The sequence below is a fragment of the Staurois parvus genome, unplaced genomic scaffold (assembly GCF_062004578.1).
Source record: "Staurois parvus isolate SC_StPar_1 unplaced genomic scaffold, SC_StPar_1.0 ptg001004l, whole genome shotgun sequence".
Lineage (NCBI taxonomy): Eukaryota > Metazoa > Chordata > Amphibia > Anura > Ranidae > Staurois > Staurois parvus.
In genome coordinates this window covers 221,923-249,494 of record NW_028318800.1, presented here as the reverse complement: position 1 = coordinate 249,494, position 27,572 = coordinate 221,923, and the positions used below count along the sequence as shown (strand labels likewise).

General features: G+C 46.8%; 1 long non-coding RNA gene across 1 annotated transcript; it reads left to right on the top strand.

Moving 5' to 3' along the window:
- The first annotated feature begins 11,081 nt into the window (after nt 1-11,081).
- On the top strand, nt 11,082-26,563 carry LOC149441320 (uncharacterized). The gene is made up of 2 exons (XR_016307399.1): nt 11,082-11,197; nt 26,433-26,563. It is a non-coding gene; the product is annotated as an uncharacterized LOC149441320 (long non-coding RNA).
- Nucleotides 26,564-27,572: the final 1,009 nt, after the last annotated feature.

The window sequence follows — 27,572 nt, the reverse complement described above, 5'->3', positions numbered from 1 at the left end:
GGGCCCTCTGAATGACCCCTGCAGGGTGACGCAGCACGCCAGTGACACCATGTGACAGGGAGGCCACACAGCAACCTGAGCGTGGACTGGGTCGCCATTGCAGAGCCCCCATAGCTCCACCCATGCTTTCAAATATATTTCGGCAGGCAAGATGATGCAAAATTATTCTTAAATGTTCACAACATTGATACTGAAATTCTAGCTGTTCTCCGTTTTATTCTATATTGCTATAGAATCTTTTAATGTAAACACGCAGCAGATGTTTCTAAGGCCCCATTCACATACCGCGTAGCCGGAACGCACATTCCCGAACGCAAATTCTTTTTTAACGCAGTTCACACACATTTCAGCATGTCACACATAGGGCAGCCCGTTCACCGGAATGGGCTGCCCTATTAGACGATTGTCGCCCCACCATCAGAAGTCGAGTCCTCCACCCTTCCTTCACAGTGCTCCCCCTTACCTTGAGTTGCTGCTGGGAAGAAGCTGGGGGTGGAGCTGGGAATAGGGTTGCCACCTCATCCCTTTAAAACCAAACACATATGAATTACACGGGTTCTGTGGCTGATTAAGGTGGTAATTAACCCCTATGTGCCGGCGCCTCCCGGCCCTTTAAGAGTTTCAGAATCTGGGAGGCAGGGCAGAATTTTAGGGTCATGTGACCGCCATGATTCGCTGTCACGGTGGTCACATGATCGGAATAGGTCCTGAGCGCAAGGGGAGATCGGGACCCTTCATTAAGTCAAGGACATATGCGCTTCGAGCGCGCAGGGCGCGCGCTTTCACCACATATGTATTTTCTAATTGCACGCAAATATGCGGTCGCTCGTCAAGGCCCAGACGCCGAGAGGCCGCATATTTGTGTGCGCTCAACATCTAGGGGTTAAATACATTAGTGCCTCTTCTGCATTAAATTAGCCTCAGAACCTGTGTAATTCATATGTGTTCGGTTTTAAAGGGGTGAGGTGGCAACCCTAGCTGGGAAGCAGAAAGTGCAGGGTCTGGAGGAGGACCAGAGGAGGGCTGGAGTCAGTTGCCGGAATCTGCTGAATGCCGAGACCAGTGGATGCAGAGATTAGTTGCTGCCAGGGGCGGACTGACCATTCAAGCATTCGGGCACTGCCCGAGGGCCCGGGGTCAGTAGGGGGCCCCATGAGATGCCCCTGGTACCTTTCATAGGCTTTTTTTGGGTGTGGTTTGAGTGTGGGCGAGGACACAGGGGCCCCATGATCCCCTATTGCCCGGGGCCCCATGAGTTGTTAGTCCACCCCTGGTTGCTGCACAGAGTACTTAGCAGAGGAGTTCTGTCCTCCTGTCTGCTGCCAGCTACTGATACAAGGTGCTGTGGAGACAAGGGGGGTGCCGCAGCTGCAGGAGAGGTGCGAGGTCCACATGAAATGGCCTGGCGGGCCGGATGCCACCGATGGGCATTGTGTTTGACACATGTGGTTTAGAGCCAAGCTTTATGTGTAGTGATTTAAAGAGACTCTGTCACATTGCCCATGCATTGGCTCTACAATGTGCATCCCCCGACACCCTGCCTGTATTTTATCATGGCTTCCTGCTCCTCTGCAGCCAGCGGAGTCGGTGACCTGGAGCAGCAGTGACGCCACTTCCCTAGTCACGTGACAGAACCCCCAAAACTGTTGGGAAGGACTACGGTGTGAACTTGCTTTCTGCAATTGGCTTGGTTTCCTCCAAGTACACGTGTACTGCCCATAACATAATCCTTTACTAGTAAACAGGAACCGAACACAGATAATAGAGCAATTCTCTCGACACACCTTATTGGAGTTAGCTATCTACGTGTTTGGCAGCATTGACTTTTTGCTGACGTGAAAAGGAGTTGCAGTCCTTCTTCCCTTTTTTTGATGTGTTTGGTTTGATTTTTTTACAGCAAAACTTGTCTGACATCAGGTCAGTACCAACTGAGCATATCATTAAAAATGGATAAGCAGAGGTTTCCTTCCCTGGAAACCTTTTGTAAATGATCGGCGGATATGAAGATATAGCCAGCCCACGTTCCCTTTCCTGTACAAGTCTGGCTTGGCCTCTTGCTAATATGTTAAATAAGGTTCAAGGATTAATAGGAGAGGGCAGGCCCAAGAGGAGCATTTCTTCTAAACTCAGCCTACGGCAGGAACCAAAATGTTACCCCCAACATTTCTGATATGTGTCTGTTGTATCATGCACTTGTGTTCAGATGTTTCCTGTTTCCTTTTTATTTCTTCCTTTGTGGGAAATACCTGGTGATCCTTCCAGTCCCCCTGTTTTACTATTTCTAACTGACCACACTAGGCATGGAAGTACAACCTTTCACAGTGTGGTCAGTTTTGTGGCTGTGATGGGAAGTACGCCTACCTGTCCTCCATTGGCCAAGACTTCTGCTGACACGCCCTCTTGCACCAAAAAGGTCAGTGTATTGATCTTTCTCTGCTTCCTGCTGACATGCCTCCCCCCTGCGGTCTCCACCCCAACCTATCCAAGTCCCTTAGGCCCCTTTCAGACTGAGCGGATCTGTCAGCGTGATCCGCCTGCTCAGCAGGGGATCTCTCTGCTGATCCCTGCTGAGCAGACGGATGACAGGTCTCTGTCTGCTCTGTTGCTGCCTGTCCGTTTCCAACCGATTGTCATCCAATCCGCTGGACAGATGGGGAACGGATCCCTATCCGTCTGTTTTTGGCGTACAGGAACGGAACTCCATCCGTCTGTTTTTGGCGTACAGAAACGGATCCCCATCCGTCTGTTTTTGGCGTACAGGAACGGATCCCCATCCGTCTGTTTTTGGCGTACAGGAACGGATCCCCATCCATCTCTTTTTGGCGTACAGGAACGGATCCCCATCCGTCTGTTTTTGGCGTACAGGAACGGATCCCCATCCGTCTGTTTTTGGCGTACAGAAACGGATCCCCATCCGTCTGTTTTTGGCGTACAGGAAAGAATCTCCATCCGTTTGTTTTTGGCGTACAGGAACGGATCCCCATCCGTCTGTTTTTGGCGTACAGGAACGGAACTCCATCCGTCTGTTTTTGGCGTACAGGAACGGATCCCCATCCGTCTGTTTTTGGCGTACAGGAACGGATCCCCATCCGTCTGTTTTTGGCGAACAGGAACGGATCCCCATCCGTCTGTTTTTGGCGTACAGGAACGGATCCCCATCCGTCTGTTTTTGGCGTACAGAAACGGATCCCCATCCGTCTGTTTTTGGCGTACAGGAACGGATCCCCATCCATCTGTTTTTGGCGTACAGGAAAGGATCTCCATCCGTTTGTTTTTGGCGTACAGGAACGGATCCCCATCCGTCTGTTTTTTCGAACAGGAACGGATCCCCATCCGTCTGTTTTTGGCGTACAGGAACGGATCCCCATCCGTCTGTTTTTGGCGTACAGAAACGGATCCCCATCCGTCTGTTTTTGGCGTACAGGAACAGATCCCCATCCGTCTGTTTTTGGCGTACAGGAACGGATCGCCATCCGTCTGTTTTTGGCGTACAGGAACGGATCCCCATCCGTCTGTTTTTGGAGTACAGGAACGGATCCCCATCCATCTGTTTTTGGCGTACAGGAAAGGATCTCCATCCGTTTGTTTTTGGCGTACAGGAACGGATCCCCATCCGTCTGTTTTTGGCATACAGGAACGGAACTCCATCTGTCTGTTTTTGGCGTACAGGAACGGATCCCCATCCGTCTGTTTTTGGCGTACAGGAACGGAACTCCATCCGTCTGTTTTTGACGTACAGGAACGGATCCCCATCCGTCTGTTTTTGGCGTACAGGAACGGATCCCCATCCGTCTGTTTTTGGCGTACAGGAACGGATCCCCATCCGTCTGTTTTTGGCGTACAGGAACGGATCCCCATCCGTCTGTTTTAGGCGTACAGGAACGGATCCCCATCTGTCTGTTTTTGGCGTACAGGAACGGATCCCCATCCGTCTGTTTTTGGCGTACAGGAACGGATCCCCATCCGTCTGTTTTTGGCGTACAGAAACGGATCCCCATCCGTCTGTTTTTGGCGTACAGGAACGGATCCCCATCCGTCTGTTTTAGGCGTACAGGAACGGATCCCCATCCGTCTGTTTTTGGCGTACAGGAACGGATCCCCATCCGTCTGTTTTTGGCGTACAGGAAAGAATCTCCATCCGTCTGTTTTTGGCGTACAGGAACGGAACTCCATCCGTCTGTTTTTGGCGTACAGGAACGGATCCCCATCCGTCTGTTTTTGGCGTACAGGAACGGATCCCCATCCGTCTGTTTTTGGCGAACAGGAACGGATCCCCATCCGTCTGTTTTTGGCGTACAGGAACGGATCCCCATCCGTCTGTTTTTGGCGTACAGAAACGGATCCCCATCCGTCTGTTTTTGGCGTACAGGAACGGATCCCCATCCATCTGTTTTTGGCGTACAGGAAAGGATCTCCATCCGTTTGTTTTTGGCGTACAGGAACGGATCCCCATCCGTCTGTTTTTGGCGAACAGGAACGGATCCCCATCCGTCTGTTTTTGGCGTACAGGAACGGATCCCCATCCGTCTGTTTTTGGCGTACAGAAACGGATCCCCATCCGTCTGTTTTTGGCATACAGGAACGGATCCCCATCCGTCTGTTTTTGGCGTACAGGAACGGATCGCCATCCATCTGTATTTGGCGTACAGAAACGGATCCCCATCCGTCTGTTTTTGGCGTACAGGAACGGATCGCCATCCGTCTGTTTTTGGCGTACAGGAACGGATCCCCATCCGTCTGTTTTAGGCGTACAGGAACGGATCCCCATCCGTCTGTTTTTGGCGTACAGGAACGGATCCCCATCCGTCTGTTTTTGGCGTACAGGAACGGATCGCCATCCGTCTGTTTTTGGCGTACAGGAACGGTTCCCCATCCGTCTGTTTTTGGCGTACAGGAACGGATCGCCATCCGTCTGTTTTTGGCGTACAGGAACGGATCCCCATCCGTCTGTTTTTGGCGTACAGGAACGGATCCCCATCCATCTGTTTTTGGCATACAGGAACGGATCGCCAACCGTCTGTTTTTGGCATACAGGAACGGATCGCCAACCGTGTGTTTTTGGCATACAGGAACGGATCGCCAACCGTCTGTTTTTGGCATACAGGAACGGATCCCCATCCGTCTGTTTTTGGCGTACAGGAACGGATCCCCATCCGTCTGTTTTTGGCGTACAGGAACGGATCCCCATCCGTCTGTTTTTGGCGTACAGGATTGGATCGAAAGCCGGCAGGTGTCAGCAGACTATTGTCCACTGACACCTGTCAATCCATAGAAGTCTATGGCTGGACCGATCAAGTCCACTTGAAAAACGGATAGGCGGCCCCAATCGGTTCGCTCGTGTGAAAGGGGCCTTATGCAGCTGTGAATAGAGGACATGCAATCACTTCTAGAAAAAGGAACCAAAAGTTATTTATTTGGGGGGGGTTTACATACTGGAGAGTGCAAAATCTGCTACAGCTCTCCATTGAAACCAATCAGCTTCCAGGTTTTATTGCCAAAGCTTACCTGAACAAGCTGAAGTGAGGAGCTGATTTCTGGAGGAAAAGAAATTTAATCTCCAAACACGGAAAGGTCTTTCACAGTACGAGCTGTGAAAACGTGGAATAGACTCCCACAAGAGTTGGTTCTGCCCAGCTCAGTGGATTGCTGTAGGAAAGTCCTAGATTCTTTCCTGGATACACAGAATATAACTGGTTATTAACATTTATAGGTAAAGTTGATCCAGGGATATCCGATTGCGTCTCGGGGGATCAGGAAGGAATTTTTTTCCCCTGCAGGAGCAAATTGGATCGTGCTTTGCTGAGTTTTTTTGCCTTCCTCTGAATCAACTGTGGGTACAGGATTATAACTTTTTTTTTATTGGTTGAACTGGATGGACTTTTGTCTTTTTTCAGCCAGACTAAATATGTAACTATGTACCATACACAGCTGCACCAGATTCTGAGTGCCCCAGTTTTAGTAAATCTCCCCCATAGTGTTTTTTTTAGATCTAAATACAAATGTTTTGCCGTGCCATTTTATTTGTTTGTTTTATTAGGTAAGGGACCACGTATACTTTCATTTATAAATAACAACGCTCCCACCAACTCCATTTTTAGCTTTGTCTGGAGTTATGGAGCGTTAGAACTCCAAAGTGTTTTTGCTGTCCAAATTTCAGAGATTTTTCCCAACTTCCTGTCTATTGGATGGCTATCAGGCAGAAGTAAGGGAAGTATCAAACCCAACTTCCTGTCTATTGGACGGGTATCAGGCAGAAGTAAGGGAAAAATCAACCCAACTTCCTGTATATTGGATGGGTTTGTGGAAGAAGTAAGGGAAAATTCAACCCAACTTCCTGTCTATTGGATGGGTATCAGGCAGAAGTAAGGGAAAAATCAACCCAACTTCCTGTATATTGGAAGGGTATCAGGCAGAAGTAAGGGAAAATTCAACCCAACTTCCTGTCTATTAGATGGGTATCAGGCAGAAGTAAGGGAAAAATCAACCCAACTTCCTGTATATTGGAAGGGTATCAGGCAGAAGTAAGGGAAAATTCAACCCAACTTCCTGTCTATTAGATGGGTATCAGGCAGAAGTAAGGGAAAAATCAACCCAACTTCCTGTCTATTGGATGGGTATCAGGCAGAAGTAAGGGAAAAATCAACCCAACTTCCTGTCAATTGGATGGGTATCAGGCAGAAGTAAGGGAAAAATCAACCCAACTTCCTGTCTATTGGATGGGTATCAGGCAGAAGTAAGGGAAAAATCAACCCAACTTCCTGTCTATTGGATGGGTATCAGGCAGAAGTAAGGGAAAAATCAACCCAACTTCCTGTCTATTGGATGGGTATCAGGCAGAAGTAAGGGAAAAATCACCCCACTTCCTGTATATTGGATAGGTATCTGGAAGAACAAAGGGAAAAATCAACCCAACTTCCTGTCTATTGGATGGGTATCAAGAAGAAGTAAGGGAAAAATCAACCTAACTTCCTGTCTATTGAATGGGTATCAGGCAGAAGTAAGGGAAAAATCAACCCAACTTCCTGTCTATTGGATGGGTATCAGGAAGAAGTAAAGGAAAAATCAACCCAACTTCCTGTCTATTGGATGGGTATCAGGAAGAAGTAATGGAAAAATCAACCCAACTTCCTGTCTATTGGATGGGTATCAGGAAGAAGTAAGGGAAAAAATCAATCCAACTTCCTGTCTATTGGATGGGTATCAGGAAGAAGTAAGGGAAAAATCAATCCAACTTCCTGTCTATTGGATGGGTATCAGGCAGAAGTAAGGGAAAAATCACCCCACTCCCTGTCTATTTGACAGATCGAAGGCTCTGTTCACACTGTGCAGGTGCAACGTAGCACACGCGTGTTCCCTAGCATTGCATGTAGAGCAGCCGATTCATTTCAGTAAGCAGCCCTATGTGTGAGAAACACCAAAAGAGGTCCCTGACCCTTTTGCCAGATTGCGCTGCTCCAAACAGCATGGTGTGGCAGCACCATGCGTTTTGGCTCGCACAGGGGGTGTCATTAAAAAATAATAGCACTGCTGCTCGTTTTCTAAAGTGTGCGTGTCAAGAAAGCGTGTGATTTTGCAGTCGTTCCTGAAATGCACAGATATGAAACGGAACAGGAAATCCCCCAACTTTCCTTTTCACAGTGGCGTGATAGATCCAGAAGGAGAAGGGAAGTTCCTTCCCCACCGTAGGGGCATAGCAATACAAAGACCTCTGAAAGTTTAGAATCTCTGTCAGGATTTAATTGCTGTCTGTATCCCCTTGGGGAGATTTTTTCCTCACTTCCAGTCCAGAAGATGAGTGTCAGAACAGGAAGTGAAGAGAAATCTCCTCTACGGAGACACATGCAATATATAGATCTGACAGAAAAATCACCTGATGTGGACTTGGACAGCGTTGAAGGCTCCAACCCTTCTGCTGTATTGAAAACTTTGGCTGGAGTTGGGCTTAAAAGGTCTTTCTGCTCAGAACGAATATTTCAGTATTTGATGTATGCTGGCGATCTGAGCTCCCCGCTGGCTTCTTTTATCTCTTACAGACTCCAATGGTGAGATCATCACGCTCGAGTTCCTCTGCTCTACTCACCTGCTGCGGCCTTTACGAGGGGCTCTCTGCTTCCCTGCTGGATTTTTTCATTGACTTCATATATTATGGAGTATGCAGCAGGAAGATTTCAAGATATAGGAATAGGGTGGGAGCATAGCACTACAGCAACCACATCTCATAAAAGGAGCAAGGCATAAAAAACCAGTGGCCGGTCAATTGAAACAGCGTCAGTGGATTGATCCTTTCAAGAAAAAGGAATTATGCCTCGCTGTTGTTGGCAGTGGTAGGAATAGTGCCCCATCCTTGGTGTCAGTGGCAGGAATAGTGCCCCATCATTGGTATCAGTGGGAGGAATAGTGCCCCATCATTGGTATCAGTGGGAGGAATAGTGCCCCATCATTGGTGTCAGTGGGAGGAATAGTGCCCCATCATTGGTGTCAGTGGGAGGAATAGTGCCCCATCATTGGTATCAGTGGGAGGAATAGTGCCCCATCATTGGTGTCAGTGGGAGGAATAGTGCCCCATCATTGGTATCAGTGGGAGGAATAGTGCTCCATCATTGGTGTCAGTGGGAGGAATAGTGCCCCATCATTGGTATCAGTGGGAGGAATAGTGCCCCATCATTGGTATCAGTGGGAGGAATAGTGCCCCATCATTGGTGTTAGTGGGAGGAATAGTGCCCCATCATTGGTATCAGTGGGAGGAATAGTGCCCCATCATTGGTATCAGTGGGAGGAATAGTGTCCCATCATTGGTATCAGTCGGAGGAATAGTGCTCCATCATTGGTGTCAGTGGGAGGAATAGTGCCCCATCATTGGTATCAGTGGGATGGAATAGTGCTCCATCATTGGTATCAGTGGAAGGAATAGTGCCCCATCATTGGTGTCAGTGGGAGGTATAGTGCCCCATCGTTCGTATCAGTGGGAGGAATAGTGCCCCATCATTGGTATCAGTGGGATGGAATAGTGCCCCATCATTGGTATCAGTGGGATGGAATAGTGCCCCATCATTGGTATCAGTCGGAGGAATAGTGCTCCATCATTGGTATCAGTGGGAGGAATAGTGCCCCATCATTGGTATCAGTGGGAGGAATAGCGCCCCATCATTGGTATCAGTGGGAGGAATAGCGCCCCATCATTGGTATCAGTCGGAGGAATAGTGCTCCATCATTGGTGTCAGTGGGAGGAATAGTGCCCCATCATTGGTATCAGTGGGAGGAATAGTGCCCCATCATTGGTATCAGTGGGAGGAATAGTGCCCCATCATTGGTGTTAGTGGGAGGAATAGTGCCCCATCATTGGTATCAGTGGGAGGAATAGTGCCCCATCATTGGTATCAGTGGGAGGAATAGTGTCCCATCATTGGTATCAGTCGGAGGAATAGTGCTCCATCATTGGTGTCAGTGGGAGGAATAGTGCCCCATCATTGGTATCAGTGGGATGGAATAGTGCTCCATCATTGGTATCAGTGGAAGGAATAGTGCCCCATCATTGGTGTCAGTGGGAGGTATAGTGCCCCATCGTTCGTATCAGTGGGAGGAATAGTGCCCCATCATTGGTATCAGTGGGATGGAATAGTGCCCCATCATTGGTGTCAGTGGGATGGAATAGTGCTCCATCATTGGTATCAGGGGGAGGAGTAGTGCCCCATCATTGGTATCAGAGGGAGGAATAGTGCCCCATCATTGGTATCAGTGGGAGGAATAGTGCCCCATCATTGGTGTCAGTGGGAGGAATAGTGCCCCATCATTGGTATCAGTGGGAGGAATAGTGCCCCATCATTGGTATCAGTGGGAGGAATAGTGCCCCATCATTGGTATCAGTGGCAGGAATAGTTCCCCATCATTGGTGTCAGTGGCAGGAATAGTGCCCCATCATTGGTCTCAGTGGCAGGAATTATGCCCCATTGTTGGTGGCAGTGGTAGGAGTAGTGCCCCATCCTCGGTGTCAGTGGCAGGAATTATGCCCCACTGTTGGTGGCAGTGGTAGGAATGATATGCCTCATATCATTGGGAGGAAAAGTACCCCAAGGGCTAGATAATGGCTAGCAAAGGGCCATAGTTTGGAGACCCCTGGATTAGAAGCATGAAAGGCTGCCAAGTGAACTTAGGCATGCCATAGACGGGCCGTTTATTGGCTGAATTTTCGGCCGATAAACGAAAAATCGGTAGTTGCTGGCAGCGATGCTGCCACCAACGTCCACAAAAAACATCAGTTTTTCGTGGATTTTCCAGCATGACCGATAAAAGTAAACAAGAAGATCAGCGAAAAACGGCCGATGGTATTGCCCCACTAACGCCATGAATATCGTCCCGATTTTTCGTGCGAACGAAAATTCGGCCCATAAACGACCCATCTATGGCCTGCATTAGCTGCCAAGTCACCTCTCAGAAGGGAACCTGGACTAGCGTAAACAAATCTGCTGAGCCATTGCTGGATGGTTGATTGAGATGATCTGAGCTCTTGAGTCAATGCTGGTAAGGGGAGCACACGACCAGTAACCCTGCACGAGCAGAGAAAGCAGCAGTGGCTGGTCTTCATTACAGGAATCTCCTTTACAAAAGGCAAAGTCTAGGAGTTGTTTCACGTTGGAATATTGCACAGACCTGAAAGTAATAGAAAAGACTGCAGTAAGTATACACACACACAGCGCTTTTATTTAAATAACCTTTTTTTATCTCTTTTTTTGCTTTAAAAATAGTGAAGGTTCAGACGTCCTGGAAATAAAGCCCATATCTAGCTGACCTATACCTGCACATTTTAGGCATTTGGGATTCCTTTTTCAATTTAAGGTTCAGACTTGAACTCGAATTGTGAATGTTTACCGATCGTCGCCTTCACACGGCGGGGGAGGGGACACACTGCCTTCCCAATTCTCTTCTCTGTTATATTTGCAGAATTAGAATTCAGCAGGCGAAGAGCCTGTGCCCAGGAGACAGGAAGGAAGTACAATGCCAGGATTGTACTCCCTCTGCAGAGGCAGGCCAGAGGTCATTGGGTACTGGGGGCGTCTGCCAGGCTCTGTAGTCACAACATGTCAGCGAACACAAATTGGCTCAAATGCCACTGACTTTGGGCACTGGAATGTGTTAACCATTTCCTGACTTGGAGCTGCTGCAGGCCAGTATATCTGTGGGTGCGGAACAGACACAGTCGGTAAGGGCTTTGTAATACGTGCTTTGTTCTCTGAAGAATTATCCGTGTTTGGATTGATCTTTAACCACTTCCAGTCCGGACACTTTCCCCCCCTTCCTGTCCGGACACTTTCCCCCCCTTCCAGTCCGGACACTTTCCCCCCCTTCCAGTCCGGACACTTTCCGCCCCTTCCAGTCCGGACACTTTCCCCCCCTTCCAGTCCAGACACTTTCCCCCTTCCAGTCCGGACACTTTCCCCCCTTCCTGTCCGGACACTTTCCCCCTTCCAGTTCGGACACTTTCCCCCTTCCAGTTCGGACACTTTCCCCCCCTTCCTGTCCGGACACTTTCCCCCCTTCCTGTCCGGACACTCTCCCCCTTCCAGTTCGGACACTTTCACCCCCTTCCAGTCCGGACACTTTCACCCCCTTCCTGTCCGGACACTTTCCCCCCTTTCCTGTCCGGACACTTTCCCCCTTCCAGTTCGGACACTTTCCCCCCCTTCCTGTCCGGACACTTTCCCCCTTCCAGTTCGGACACTTTCCCCCCCTTCCTGTCCGGACACTTTCCCCCCCTTCCTGTCCAGGCCAATTTTCAGCTTTCAGCGCTATCACACTTTGAATGTATCGGCCGGCCTTTCCACGCACATGACCTGTGATGGCCCCCCAGTCTTAGTCCGTAGGGTTCAATATTGGTTGGCCCCGCCCTTTGCAGCTATAACAGCTTCAACTCTTCTGGGAAGGCCGTCCACAAGGTTTAGGAGGGTGTCTATGGGAAGGTTGGACCATTCTTCCAGAAGCACATTTGTCAGGTCAAGCACTGATATCGGGGGAGGAGGCCTGGCTAGCAGTCTCCGCTCTAATTCATCCCAAAGGTGTTCTATGGGGTTGAGGTCAGTCAAGTTCCTCCACCCCAAACTGGCTCCTCCATGTCTTTATGGACCTTGCTTTGTGCACTGGTACGCAGTCATGTTGGAACAGGAAGGGGCCATCCCCAAACTCTTCCCACAAAGTTGGGATCATGAAATTGTCCAAAATGTCTTGGTATGCCGACGCCTTAAGAGTTCCCTTCACTGGAACTAGGGGGCCAACCCAACCCCTGAGAAACAACCGCACACCATAATTCCCCCTCCACCAAACTTTACACTTGGCACAATGCAGTCAGGCAAGTACCGCTCCCCTGGCAACCACCAAACCCAGACACATCCATCGGATTGCCAGACAGAGAAGCGTGATTGGTCCCTCCAGAAAACACGTCTCCTCTGCTCTAGAGTCCAGTGGAGGCGTGCTTTACACCACGGCATCCGACGCTTTGCTTTGCACTTGGTGATGGAAGGCTTGGATGCAGCTGCTCGGCCATGGAAACCCATTCCATGAAGCTCTCTACGCACTGTTGTTGGGCTCATCTGAAGGCCACACCAAGTTTGGAGGTCTTTAGCTATTGACTCAGCAGACAGTTGGTGACTTCTGCGCACTGTGCGCTTCAGCATGCGCTGACCCCGCTCTGTCATGTGACGTGGCCTACCACTTGGTGGCTGAGTTGCTGTTGTTCCCAGTTGCTTCCATTTTGTTATAATCCCACTAACAGTTGAGCGTGGAATATTTAGTAGCCAGGAAATGTCACGGATGGACTTATTGCCCAGGTGGCCACCTATCACGGGACCACGCTTGGAGTCACTGAGCTCCTGAGAGCGACCCATTCTTTCACCAATGTTTGTAGAAGCAGTCTGCATGCCTAGGGGCTTGATTGTATACACCTGTGTCCATGGAGGGGATTGGAACACCTGAATCCAATAATATGGAGGGCTGGCCCAATACTTTTGGCATAAATGGTGTAGATACAGGAGCGGATTGACCATTTGGAAACTCGGGAACTGCACGAGGGCCAGGGGTCAGTAGGGGGCCCCATGAGATGCCCCTGGTACCTTTTTCATAGGCTTTTTTGAGTTTGGGCAAGGACACAGGGGCCCCAAGATCCCCTATTGCCCGGGGGCCCCATGAGTTGTCAGTCTGCCCCTGTGTACATATAAACTAATGAGTGTGACAACAGAGTCACAATATTAAAACGTAGAAAATGCTGTGATGTAGAGGCACCGTAGCTTTTGAAGAGAGCAAACCTGGTCTTTAAAAATGGGGTTAATAATCTGGAGTTCAGCTAGAAGCTTTTGAGAATTCACTTTCAGAGTTTTGTCAATTTTAATAAGGTATTAGGCTGTACGCACTTTGCGACAAACATCCTCCATGAATGATAAATTCCCCATCATTTCTAGCAGGGGTCATTCTGTTCTGCCTCCCAGTACGTCCGTGAGCATACCAGATGTCCTAGTACAGCGCTGTGCGAGGCTCAGAATAATAAGGAGGCCCTCGGAGCAGAGTGTGCACATCAACACAGCATTGTCAGTGTGCACAGCACCGTGTTAAGGTCATTCACTGTTTACTGAAATCTCAGGAAAGATGTACAAGAACCGATTGATACAAATGGGGCAAAAACAAAAAACACGGGGTTGTCACCCTTAAAGCAGAACTAAAGCCTGGAGGAAAATTTGAGGAGGTAGAGCTTTTTGACAGAAAGGGCTTTTGCAGGCCATACATGGTTGGAATTCCACACAATTTTCGTACGAAAATCATACCTAAGAATAATCGGCCGATTTTCGCTTTGTTAGTGGGGCAATGGCATCGGCCGATTTTCGTGGTTCCTCCCCATTTCGTTTATCGGGGATGCTGGAAAATTCATGAAAAACAACCGATTTTCTAAATCATTGGTGGCACTATCGGATTACAGAACGAACGCCGTTTCGATTTTTGACCGAAAAATCATTTGGAATTTGAACCATGTATGGCCTGCATTTGACGTAGACAGAATTTGGAGCAGCTGTGCATAATAGCCAATCAGATTCGATCTTCAGCTTGTTCAGTTAAACTTGGAAAATGAAAGCTGAAAATTGATTGGTTGCCTTGCACAGCTGCTTTAGTCTTAGTAAATTCCCTTGTTCACACAGGCAGGGGTAGGCAACCTGCGGCTCTCTAGCTGTTGTGGAACTACATTTCCCATGAGGCATTGCAACATTACAAAACTGACAGTTACAGCTATGACTTGCAGAGGCATGATGTAACTTGTAGTCCTGTAACAGCTGGAGAGCCGCAGGTTGCCTACCCCTGACACAGGGCATACATAAGTGTTAACACCCCCCCCCCCCCCCATTGCTGTCAATTGGGACACAGTGGCTGCATGGACGCAGCTGCTGCTCCCAATGCACAACACCCATGTGGGTGCAAATGCACGGCCTCAGAACGCACCCTGGGAGGCTGACCTGTTTATAGATGTGAGTCTGGATAACCTTAAGCCCGGGTTCACATATATGCGGTGCAGTTTATCGCATGTAATTCGCACAGGAACATCACCACATACCCATGGAAATCAAATGCGATTTGTGTGCGATGCGTACATTTTGTATGGCTCTAATCGCACCACACCAAAAACATGCAGGACCCTTTTTTTGGTCCGCACTAGAATCAGATTGCACGGGTATTCGCACCTATGCCATCCAATTCTGCGCATTCGCACCGTGTTTTGTGGACCGCTTTCGGGGTGTTGTTCACTTAACACACACACCCGCAGCAATTCGCATGAACGGGGTGCGATTCTGATGCAGCGCAGAATTTGCACAGAAAACTCTGCAAATTCCGTACCCGGACTAAAGGATAAGTTCATCTTTTGAAACATGTTACATGTTCCAACTCTATTTAGGGTGGAACATGTAACATGTTCCAGCAGCTTCAGCCTCTCTCCCCTCCCCACCTCCCTGTGACAGCAAGGGGGGGAATCTTTTCCCGCGCCCGCTGTCACTCTTTCAAAAAATCCGTGGCCATGTGGGGCTCCACGCACACAGGCGTGTGTCATTCATTCACATTTTCCTGTGAATGCACAAACTACAACTGCCATCAGCCTTTGCACCTGACAGCTTGTAGTACTGAATGGACCGTGGCTTCGCTGATGAGCGGACTCGTAGTTAATTCACAAAGCCCTGCAGCTTGGAAACAGCCGGTATGCAGGTACTGGCTGAAAGCTGCAGGTCTTGTCTGGCATTGCACTCCGGATCCACTGTTCACGAGTGCAATGCTTTCCAGGCTCCTCAGGGAAAAAACAAATGCACATTTTTTTTCCCTGAAAGGTGAACTTATCCTTTAAAGGGTATGTATAGCCACAACCTTTTCTCAGTTGGAATAGAATAGGGAAGTGTTAAAGAATAGGTTAACCTTTTGAAAAAAAAAATAATAATAAATGCAAATCTCTGCAGGTAAAAAATGTGCATTTATTATTTTTGTATGATGCAGCCTGTAAAGCATTGTACCTGCGATCTGCAGATTGTGGGTGCAACACCAGGATCCTGCAGACTCTCAGTCTGTCTACTTTCCATACGGGCAGACAGTTGCTGAACTGTAGGAAGACTCATCTAACTACAAGTGCCAGCAGTCATCGGCGCCTTTGTATTTCATTGAGAGCTATAAGCCATCTGCCACAATGGTAGATGGTACTTATAGTTCATTCATTCACAGGAAGATATGAATGAATGATGCAGCCCAGGGGGGACTGACAACTTATGGGGCCCCCGGGCAATAGGGGATCATGGGGCCCCTGTGTCCTTGCCCACACTCAAACCACACCCAAAAAAGCATATGACAGGTACCATGGTCATCTCATGGGGCCCCCTACTAACAGGCAGTAGCCAGAGTACCCCAATGGTCAGTCCACCCCTTTTTATTTTTTGAAGTCCGCGGAAGTGCGAAAAACGAAAACCCGTAAGTGAACAAAAAACGTGCTAGTGCAAAACCAACACAAAAAAGTGCACTTAGGGGTGTGCTTTGTTCACCCCCCGAAGGGGTAGGACCTCCACCCTGATCCCCCGGGGCACGAAGCTCCTGACAGGGACTAAGGTTTCCACATGGTCCACCTAGCCAAAAGGCCTGGCGGACCCCTTTCCTTGTGTCTAGCCTAAGCCAACCACCAAGTACTTGGTCAGGGGGCTCTCCCGAAGAGAGACCCCCCTAGGGACAGGGGAGGAAGGAACCAAAAGGCCACACATCCTCCCCCTAGACTTCAGGATAGGCCCGAGGACCCACACCCTACCATCCGTGAGGAAAAAAACACACATAAGTGAAAAGTGAACAAACGTGGGAGAAAAAATAAATTAAATAAATAAGTAAAAATAAAAAAAGTGGCCGTGCAATTGTGCACTGGCTAGGCCCTGAGGCACGTAGCATAAAAATTGCCCTGGACTTAGCCAAAAGGCCTATGGTCAGTCCACCCCTGATGCAGCCACATGGGTGGGTCATGCTGTTTTTGAATTGTGACAGCAGGTACGGGGAGAAAGTCCCCCACCCGCTCACCAGCGCCTTCGTATTTCATTGAGAGCTATAAGCCATCTGCCACAATGGCAGATGGTACTTGAAGTTCATTCATGGGAAACTATGAATGAATGATGCAGCCACATGGGTGGAGCCCCGTACAGTCATGCTGTTTTTGAATTGTGACAGCGGGTGCGGGGAGAAAGCCCCCCACCCGCTCACCAGCTCCCTCGTATTTCATTGAGAGCTATAAGCCATCTGCTACAATGGCAGATGGTACTTGTAGTTCATTCATGGGAAACTATGAATGAATGATGCAGCCACGTGGGTGGAGCCCCATACAGTCATGCTGTTTTTGAATTGTGACAGCGGGTGCTGGGAGAAAGTCCCCCACCCGCTCACCAGCGCCCTCGTATTTCATTGAGAGCTATAAGCCATCTGCCACAATGGAAGATGGTACTTGTAGTTCATTCATGGGAAACTATGAATGAATGATACAGCCACGTGGGTGGAGCCCCATACAGTCATGCTGTGTTTGAATTGTGACAGCGGGTGCGGGGAGAAAGTCCCCCACCCGCTCACCAGCGCCCTCGTATTTCATTGAGAGCTATAAGCCATCTGCCACAATGGAAGATGGTACTTGTAGTTCATTCATGGGAAACTATGAAGGAATGATGCAGCCACGTGGGTGGAGCCCTGTACAGTCATGCTGTTTTTGAATTGTGACAGCGGGTGCGGGGAGAAAGTCCCCCACCCGCTGTCACGGGGGCTGAGAGGAGCGCTGGCGGGTGTATCACTGTAACATACTACACGCTAATTACGGGCGTAACATGTTACAAGGGTGAATCTATCCTTTAAATCCCTAGCATTTTTCTAACCCTTCTCTACTCTATGCAAAACTATAAAAAAAAAAGTTTTGGCTTGACATACACTTTAAATACTACATTATTGTGAATCTGTGCTTTGCAGCACACATACACTTGAAGAATTGAACCTGCCAGTTCCTTAATAGAAAAATAGACTTGAATGTTATCCTTTAGCAAACTTGAATCAGTTGCTATCCAGTTGACAGAGCATCCATGTCTCTGCAGCTTAAAGATACAATTACATTGATATAGGGACATATCTGCTGCAGCTACACGATGAATACATCCCGCAACAGAAGCAATGTCATTCCAAGCTTGCTTCTTTCCATAGTACCGCAGTGGAATGGTTTTTGCTGGTTGAATGGAATTGCTATTTTTCATGCCATTAGTAGACATATTTATGTAATTATGATGAACTATGGCTGGCATCATTTTTTCCCATTCTCAGTGGTATGGTCACATATAGGGAGCCTTTCTATACCATTACAACAAATGGCCAATGCCCCAGTCTATAACTGGCCTTCACAGCAAGGAGCACATGGAAGGGCGACGCAACAAACTGAATAAACCCGTCTAACAGGTTAAAAACAGGGATTTAGTGTACGCACACACATGCGTAAGCTACAGAGCCTCGTCATGGCACCCCGATATTCTGTGATTCCTAACTCTACAAATTGTACAGAAGCACATGTACAGTGAAGGAAATGCGTATTTGATCCCCTGCTGATTTTGAATGTTTGCCCACTTACAAAGAAATGATCAGTCTAAGAATCGAATGTTCGGTGTATTGTAACACAGAGACAGAATAGCAACCAATAAATTCAAAAGAAATGCATGTCTAACAAATGATGACTGATTTGTATGTTCATGAGGGAAATAAGTATTTGATCCCCTATCATTCAGCAGGATTTCTGGCTACCAGGTGTCTTTCATATAGGTAATAAAATGAGATTAGAAGCAGTCTCTTAAAGGGAGTGCTGCTAATCTCATTTTGTTATCTGTATAAAAGACACCTGTCCACAGGAGCAATCAAACCATCAGATTCCAAACTCTACACCATGTGGAGGCTGGACTGGGCTACCAAACTGTGACAACAGTTGGTGCAATCATTCGCAAATGGAAGAAACACAAAACAACTTTCAGTCTCCCTAGGCGCAAAAAAACATGCAAGCGCGAAGAATTAGCACCAATTGTTACCTATAGCCAAGACCAGGCACAAGCACACCATCCTTAGTCAAAAAAAAATTCTCCCCCTCCCCATATGCCATACTCCTTTCATCCAATTGCAAAGGATCATGGTCACCCTAATATGCATAATTTGCATAGTCCTTTCCTTGTTGTTCTTGCACATTAGGGAGATTGATCATGGTTAAACCTAATTTGCATAATCCTTTCCTTGGCTCAAAAAGTGTGGGTTTATTCAAAAATATGCAAATTTGTATTCACATTTCCCACCCTGAAAACCCCTACTTTTTCCCCAGATGCCCACTCAGTTTGTTGGATTGGACATGCACTGATCCAACAGATCACTACCTCCCACCATCCCCCGCTTCTCTCGATAATGATGACTTTGGACCATACTATTTTAACTTAGGGAGAGCATTCTTTCTAATTAGCATATTTAGAAATGGAAGGACGACGCATGTCAAGCAACAAAAAAGAAAAATATACCATTACACCATAGTGGGACCCCATCAGTGAACTGGGGATTTGCTGCACTTTTATTTGTAATATTTACATTGATGTTAAATAAATACAATGCCCCTGCTAAGGGACATTTAAATCCACCCAGGAGACCCAGGTGGTCTGTGCAGCCCCATGCAGGAATCCTGTTCAGATCAATTCCAGACTTAACTAATCTTTATGTACACGTGTGCCAGACCAATGCAGACAGACTGCGTTCAGAGCCGTGCATCAGTTCCTAATGGATGTACGCTCAGGGAAGATCATTGAGGAACTGTGCAGATGTCAGCCTGTCATTGATTTTAACAAGCTGGCTGCACAGACCACCTGTGTGCCCCCCTAGCAGATAAACACGGTCATCTGTACTGGTGAACTGATCTAAATGAGCTCTCAAGCAAAAGTACAGTGAAAGTTGTGGCCCCAGGTCATTTTGGCATAATGTTTAAGTATGCTGAGCACTTACTACATCCATCCTTCTTCCACTGCTGGTCTTCATGGTTGAACGAGAATGGCCATACACTAGTAGAATTCCATTTAAAAATGTTCCTTTTCAGTATGTTCGTTTGATTTTCCAGCAGTTAGTGTGGTCAAATCGACAGTTGTTTTCGACAGCCATAGTTATGGGAAAATTCAAAGGAGCAGGATGGAAAATTTATCTCGAATAAACAAATTTTGTATCAAAATTGAATGTTAGAAGCAAACAAAATTTTGAAGTACTTTGGCATTCATCATGCCTCTAATGGTGTTCACAGGGGCGGACTGACAACTCATGGGGTCCCCGGGCAATAGGGGATCATGGGGCCCCTCTGTCCTTGCCCAAACCCAAAAAAGCCTATGAAAAAGGTACCAGGGGCATCTCATGGGGCCCCCTACTGACCCCGGGCTCTCGGCCAGTGCCCGAGTTTCCAAATGGTCAGTCCGCCCTTGGGTGTTCATTTTGAAATCTACCAGTGCGTTGCGGCTTTATACTTCCTGTGAGTTCTAGGGCATCAGAGAGCCTCCTCCTGGGGGTACAAAATCAAGCCACCCTGAGCTCACAGTATTGCTGTACTGAATATTGCTTTTTTGTCCCCCTCCCTAAAAAAGCTAGGTTGGGTTCTAAGTAGGTAAAAAATAAAGCAGGATTTAATTGTTTCGTTTTTTTATGTTGTGTGAATGGGAACATGTAGGAAGTAGACGTTATCTCAAATTGGCTGCAAAAGTGGAAGTACATTTAAAAGTGATCCCCCAGGACAAGATAAAAGGAGAATTTGTAAGAACAAGGACTACAAATAATAAATGTGTTTGAACCTCATCTTCTAAAATGGAAAAAAAGGAATGTTTATGGGGGCCATAAGTGGGTTGAAAATCGGCCGATTTTTCAGCCGAAAATAAAATCGGCCGATTTTCGGATCATTAGTGGGCTATTTGTTTGGCCGTTTTTGGGTATTTTGGCCAAAGATTTTTTTTATCGGTGAAGTTGGAAAAAAATTGGCCGATTTTCGCGGCAATGATGGGCAAATCGGCCGTTTTTTTACCGATAAAAAAATCTGCGCATGAGCAGTGACCTGCAAGAGGAAGACAAAAAGAAGAAAAAGAGGAAGAGGATGAAGAAGAAGAAGAAGAGGATGAAGAAGAGGATGAAGAAGAAGAGGATGATGATGAAGAAGAAGAGGATGAAGAAGAAGAGGATGATGATGAAGAAGAAGAGGATGAAGAAGAGGATGAAGAAGAAGAGGATGATGATGAAGAAGAAGAAGAAGAGGATGAAGAAGAATAAGAAGAAGAGGATGATGATGAAGAAGAAGAGGATGAAGAAGAGGAAGAAGAAGAGGATGAAGAAGAGGAAGAAGAAGAAGAGGATGATGATGAAGAAGGAGAAGAAGAAGAAGAAGAAGAAGAAGAAGAAGAGAATGAAGAAGAGGATGAAGAAGAAGAAGAGCATGATGAAGTAGAAGAAGAGGATGAAAAAGAAGAAGAGGATGAAGAAGAGGAAGAAGAGGATGAAGAAGAAGAATAAAAGTTTGAAGAAGAGGATGAAGAAGAGGATGAAGAAAAGGATGAAGAAGAAGAAGAAGAAGAAGAGGATGAAGAAGAAGAAGAGGAAGAAGAAGAAGAGGATGAAAAATAAGAGGAATTCCAGTCCGGCAAAAAGTGTCCCTGCAGAGAGCTCCGCTATTTCTTTGACAGTTCCTTGACATTTACAGCGGTTGCAACATTGTATCTATTTGTTTCCGAATAAAACCATCTGTATCCTAAATGGATACAAATAGATACATTGTTGCAACCGCTATAAATGTCAAAGAACTGTCAAAGAAATAGCGGAGCTCTCTGCAGGGACACTTTTTGCTGGCTGTAGACGGGATGAAAATTGGCCGATTTTGTTTACCATTGCTGGTAACGTCGGCCGCTTGAACAACCGATTTTTCATTTTTTTAAAGAAAATCGTCTGTTTTTCTCCCCGTCTATGGCCTGCATTGGTATTACTTTGAAGACTGGAAATCAAGGAAAACTTCCCCAATAGAGCACAGCTCTAGATACCCTTTCAAATGTATTTCCACTTTATCTTGACCTGGGGTATCCTAAAACCATTTCCCCCTCCTTCCTCCTTGCGTGTGTCTCCTTTAATTTGCCAAATGCTAAGGAGATCCCATCGTGGACCTGTGCTGATTTGTGTGCGTCCATAGACCCACACAGCATTCAGCAAGCCACGCCTGTGCTCCCTCCTCCTAGCAGTTTAACTGACAGCAGCAGGAACCTATCACGGCACTGCTTTCAGCATCTGTTGTGGAACCATAGAGTCCAGGGAGCAATGCTGATTAATCCAGGTGACAAAGACAGCAAGTAAGCTATTGGAGACAGGTGGTGGGTGGGGTAGCGCCTTTACTGTGTCATTTTTTACCTTGGTGCTGTGAAAGCATTAAGGTAAAAAACCCAATGAGCCATTAATAATACTTTAAGATGCAAAAGGAAGGAGACCTCTTCAAAGTAAGGTTCATAATTTTAGATTTTCTTGATTAGAATTGATGCTAATGGTCACCAGGACAAATGGAGAAACGGAATCTTAAGCCAGGACATGGTCAGCAATACCTACAGTACTTACTTCCCCTACTCTACCCTAAACTGTAAACCATGTGCTGATGATATCGTCATCCTGAGCAGGGGCGGACTGACCATTTGAAAACTCGGGCACTGCCCGAGGGCCCGGGGTCAGTAGGAGGCCCCATGAGATGCCCCTGGTACCTTTTTCATAGGCTTTTTTGAGTTTGGGCAAGGACACAGGGGCCCCATGATCCCCTATTGCCCAGGGGCCCCATGAGTTGTCAGTCCGCCTCTGATCCTGAGGGATCTCCTGAAGGAATTCCATGGAATCCCAGGAATACAGAGGATTATAACATCTCTCTGGTATATGTATTCTTGCTGGATCCATCCAGTGATATGAGAGGGTGGTCAGGTCTCCATCTTTATGTCTTTGGACAGATCCTTGTGGGACCTTGTGGCCTTCTACATACTCCTGTCTCCAGATGAATATTTTTACTATGAAAACGATACACTTTAGGAAACCTGCAATTTCATGGTTTATATTCAGTTAATAAAAAAAAAAATCTCTACAATTATTTAAATGATATTTTGCACTTGAGATTTTAGACAAACCGTCCACATATTGTCCCCTTTTCTGCCTGTGATGGCCAAAGGACAACCGTAGATTTTCGACAGACCTCCCATGCAATGAGCGCTATCGTAACACTTCTGATTAGCAACCATGGATTCATCAGTATTCAGTATTTCACAGTACAGAAAGGTGGCGTGAGCCTTTCGGTGTTGGAAAAGTGTAAATTTATAAAACATAATCCAGGGGTTGGCAGGATGCTCTGGGATACGAAGACCCTGCTAGATCAGACACAAGCACATCTGTCCCTTCCCATCATCACAGTGGGATCTACCAGCTTGTCACTGACACACATCTCCACTCAGCCTTCAGGGTATGGAGCTCACAGAGGCTAATCCTCTCCCCCCCCCCCCCCCCCCCCACCACTCAGGAGACTGATGCCCCCCTACAGTACGATACAGTGATCTGGCAGCTGTTATATAATGCCGGCCTAGTGTGAAGGGAGATCAGGGTGATGCAGTGCCTGGGGGTGCTGGCAGGGAAGTTCACTGGGCATGTTACCAGCTTTCATAGCACAGAATTGCAAAATACCAGCATCTGAGAGCTGTGTGTACTAGTAAGACAGAGAAAACAGTAGTAGACTGTCTTGTTAATATCCCTCTGAACATCCCTACCAATATGTAGGTAGAAAATGGGTTAGCAAAGCGATAAGGACAATGATGCACCTGTGACAAAAGGCCGTTGCATCAGCGAAAGGTTCATTCTCACTTCCTCATAGAAAAGGGAACAATCCTATCATTATATGCATGTTGAATTAAAAACTGGGAAGGGCTATCTTTGCTTGAGCTTGTAGCATTAAGAGGATTTCTCTCCTATCTCTTCCCTGAATTTGTGTCAGATTGGCCATCGTAGACAGGGGTGTATTTACCACAAGGCAAACAAGGCACTTGCCTAGGGCAGCATTTTTCAGGGGGCAGCACCTCCCCCCAGAAAAAGGGATGAAAGAAAGGACACGTGCACCATGGGAACAAGGTGGGATCCGAGACAGGCTGCTGGCTGCTTGATGGTGTATGTAGAACCTGACTCTTGTTCCCGGGGATGTCTGGAGCTGTGAAGATGAGTCTCTCTATCGTCGGGAAGGGGGATAGTGGAAGGACCTCCCGGGTGGGAGGCAGGGATATTGTTGGTCAGTGTCAGGCTCTCTCTGAGGGAGGGGGAAGGGGACTTTTTGTTGGTCAGTGTCCATGGGGGCAGACGATTTTTGTGTTGACTAGGGCAGCACAAAACCTAAATACACCCCTGCTCATAGAGTCTGCATAACTTCATTTTTTAGTTTTTTAGATATACTGATCAGTTATAACTTTATGACCACCCACCTAATAATGCCAACAAAACAGCCCTGACCCATAAAGGCATGGATACCACTAGACCTCCGAAGGCATGGTGTGATATCTGGCACCAAGCTGTCAGAAGCAGATCCTTTAAAGTGTTACTAAACCCCGGACAGAGACAGGAGAGCACACCATACAATGTGACAGCCATACAAATACATTATTTGGATTACAATGTTTTTATTTGGATACAAATGGATACATTTGTTGCAACTGCAAGACTTTTTCATACAAAATATATTAGTGGACTGGACTTCCAGTTCGTAGGAAGGATTCAGGTGTCTCCCATTCCTATGATCGATTCACTTTAGCAGAATAAAATGTCTTCTTCCTCTTCCTTCTTCTTCCTTCTCTTTCTTTCTTCTTTCTTTCTTTCTTTCTTTCTTTCTTTCTTCTTTTTTTCTTCTTTTTCTTTCCTCTCCTTCTTTCTTCTTTTTCTTCTTCTTCTTCTTTCTTCTTCTTTCTTCTTCTTCTTCTTTCTTCTTCCTTCTTCTTCTTCTTCTTCTTCTTTCTTCTTTCTTCTTCTTCTTTCTTCTTTCTTCTTTCTCCTTCTTCTTTCTTCTTCCTTCTTCTTCTTTCTTCTTCTTCTTTCTTCTTTTTCTTCTTTTCTTCTACTTCTTCTTGCAGGTCATGCGCAGATTTTTTATTGGTAAAACGATCGGCCGATTTGCCCATCATTGTCGGGAAAATCTGCCGATCGTCAAAATTGGCCATGAATTTTCCAACATAACCAATAATAAAAATGTGCAAAAACCCTGAAAAACGGCCAACCAATTAACCCACTAGCGGTGCGAAAATCGGCCGATTTTTTTTCAGCCGAAAAGTCGGCCGATTTTCAACCCGTCTATGGCTGGCTTAAGCTACAGGTCCCAAGTGAAGCGCTTTTCTTGGGAAGGATAGCGATTTAAAAGGTTTGCTGAGTGGAGATCAGAGTGAGGGTCTTTGCTAGCGTGGAGAAGCTCGTGAAGATAAAATATATTTTTACCTAGAGGTAAGGAGCGGCATAACTGGAAGGAGGAGAGGTGTAGAACAAAGGGGAAAGGAACAAAGAGAGATGGAGAGGTGGGGGTGGAGGGAATAAAGGGAAATAAATCTAGAGAGGTGGAGAGGGAGGGCAGTGAAACGCAGATGCAGGTTTACAATCTAATAGTGACCTGGCGAGAGGCAGAATCTCACCGACTACCACACAGGAGATGAGCTCCACTCAGCCGCAGTATCTGTCTACCAATGCAGATTATTCCTCCATCAACAACCCAAAGGTCGAATAAAAAACCCCAGACGTCTCACTCTGTGAAAAACCCATAAAGGCGCACAGCGTCTCATCAAAGCATACCGTCACAAGACACAGAATTCTGACCCAGACAGACTGCTTTCCAAAAATAGCCATCACCTCATCACAACACGAGGCTTATCATGGATACAAATATCTTGCAAAATACAGTAGGTCATCTTCACAGAGCCATCAGATATCATCCAAACCTGAATCTCCGCACTCTGGCTGGATCAGATCATTGCACATGGAGGGGCTGGGTAGGTCAAAGAGAGATGGCTGAACTAATGCAGCCCATACATGGTTTGAATTCCGAATGATTTTTCATCCGAAAATTGGAAACGACGTTTGCTCGGTAATCCGATGACGCCATCATTGATTTCGAAAATCGTCCGACCGAGTCATAAAGTTCACCCCATATAACAGGCAAAACTTCTGTTCCTTCCAAGTCACGGCTCATGCACATATTCTTTTTGGAAAAAATGGATTGTACGTAGGGGCGGACTGACAACTCATTGGTCCCCTGGGCAATAGGGGATCATGGGGCCCCTGTGTCCTTGCCCAAACTCAAAAAAGCCTATGAAAAAGGTACCAGGGGCATCTCATGGGGCCCCCTACTTACCCCGGGCCCTCGGGCAGTGCCCAAGTTTCCAAATGGTCAGTCCGCCCCTGATTGTACGACTTGACCATCATTGAGTCGAAAATCGGTCATTTTTCACGAATTTTCCAACATGCCCGATCACCGAAAAAGGGAGGAACCATGAAAATCGGCCAGTGCCATTGACCCACTAACAGAGCGAAAATTGGCCGATTATTCTTAGGTTCGATTTTCAACCCATGTATGGCTGGCCTAACCTAGTCCTCATTCATCAGAGTGTTGTACGGAAGCTCTGTTCTTGTAGCACATGACAGCCAATAGGACACTGGAGAAATGAAACGGAAAAAGATTGGTTTTTCCTTTAGTTTTGTATATAGAGGCCTAAGAGGCTGCTCAATAGGTCATTGGATTTCGATGAACAGGAACGCTTAAAACAAGAGACTGAACTTTATTGGATTTTCAATGAAATCACCCTGTGCCTTATTTTGACTGTCTTTTTCCATTAAAATTGTAGATAATGGAAGGGGGTGTACTATATGTGCCCTGGATCCCTCACCGGAGACGCCTAGAGCACCACTTGCTGCAAAGAGGTTAAAGTGTATATCAAGGAAAAGAGTGAAATAAAAACAGTACTTCTCTGCAAAATATTGACATTTCCCCTTGTATTTCTTTAAAGACCCTGCAATCATAAAAAAAATACCTGTTGGTCTGCCAGAAATGTTGTAAAGTCTTTTTTTTTTTAACTAATGTAAAAAAAAGATGTTATACTTACCTTTTCTGTGCCAAGGTATGGCATGGAGTGGCCCTGAACCTCCTTTTCTGTGGTCGTTCACCAGGTGCTCTCCTCTTTTCTGTGCACCACCATAGGAAGCTACTTCCTATGGGGGCACGATCCTGAGCGGGGCTGTGTGCATCCACAGACTCACACAGCATGGCTTGGCCCCGCCCCTTGCTTGTTCCACACAGGATTTGACTGACAGCAGTAGGAGTCAATGCCTTCCACCAGGGGCAGACTGACAACTCATGGGGCCCCTGGGCAATAGGGGATCATGGGGCCCCTGTGTCCAAAAAAGCCTATGAAAAAGGTACCAGGGGCATCTCATGGGGCCCACTACTGACCCCGGGCCCTCGGGCAGTGCCAGAGTTTCCAAATGGTCAGTCCGCCCCTGCCTTCCACTGCTTTCAGCCAAGTTTGTAAGATCAGAGAGAGGGAAGAAACGATCTGAAGCTGGATACAGCACTGGATCGGTAAAGGACTTGGGTAAGCGAGAAAGGGGGAGGGGGGAACAGCAACTGGAAGTTTTTTTTGCACCTTAATATATAGAATGCATTAAGGTAAAAAAAAAAATTCGACTTTAGAACCTCTTTAACCACTTGCCTACCAGGCACTTATACCCCCTTATTTACCAGGCCAATTTTCAGCTTTCAGCGCTGCCGCACTTTGATTGACAATTGCGCAGTCATGCAACATTGTACCCATATGAAATTTTGATCATTTTTTTCTCACAAATAGAGCTTTCTTTTGGTGGTATTTAATCGCCACTGGGCGCTTTACTTTTTGTGCTATAAATAAAAAAATGCAAAAAATTTGAAAAAAAATTTCTTTGTTTCTATTATAAAATTTTTCAAACAGGTAATTTTTCTCCTTCACTGA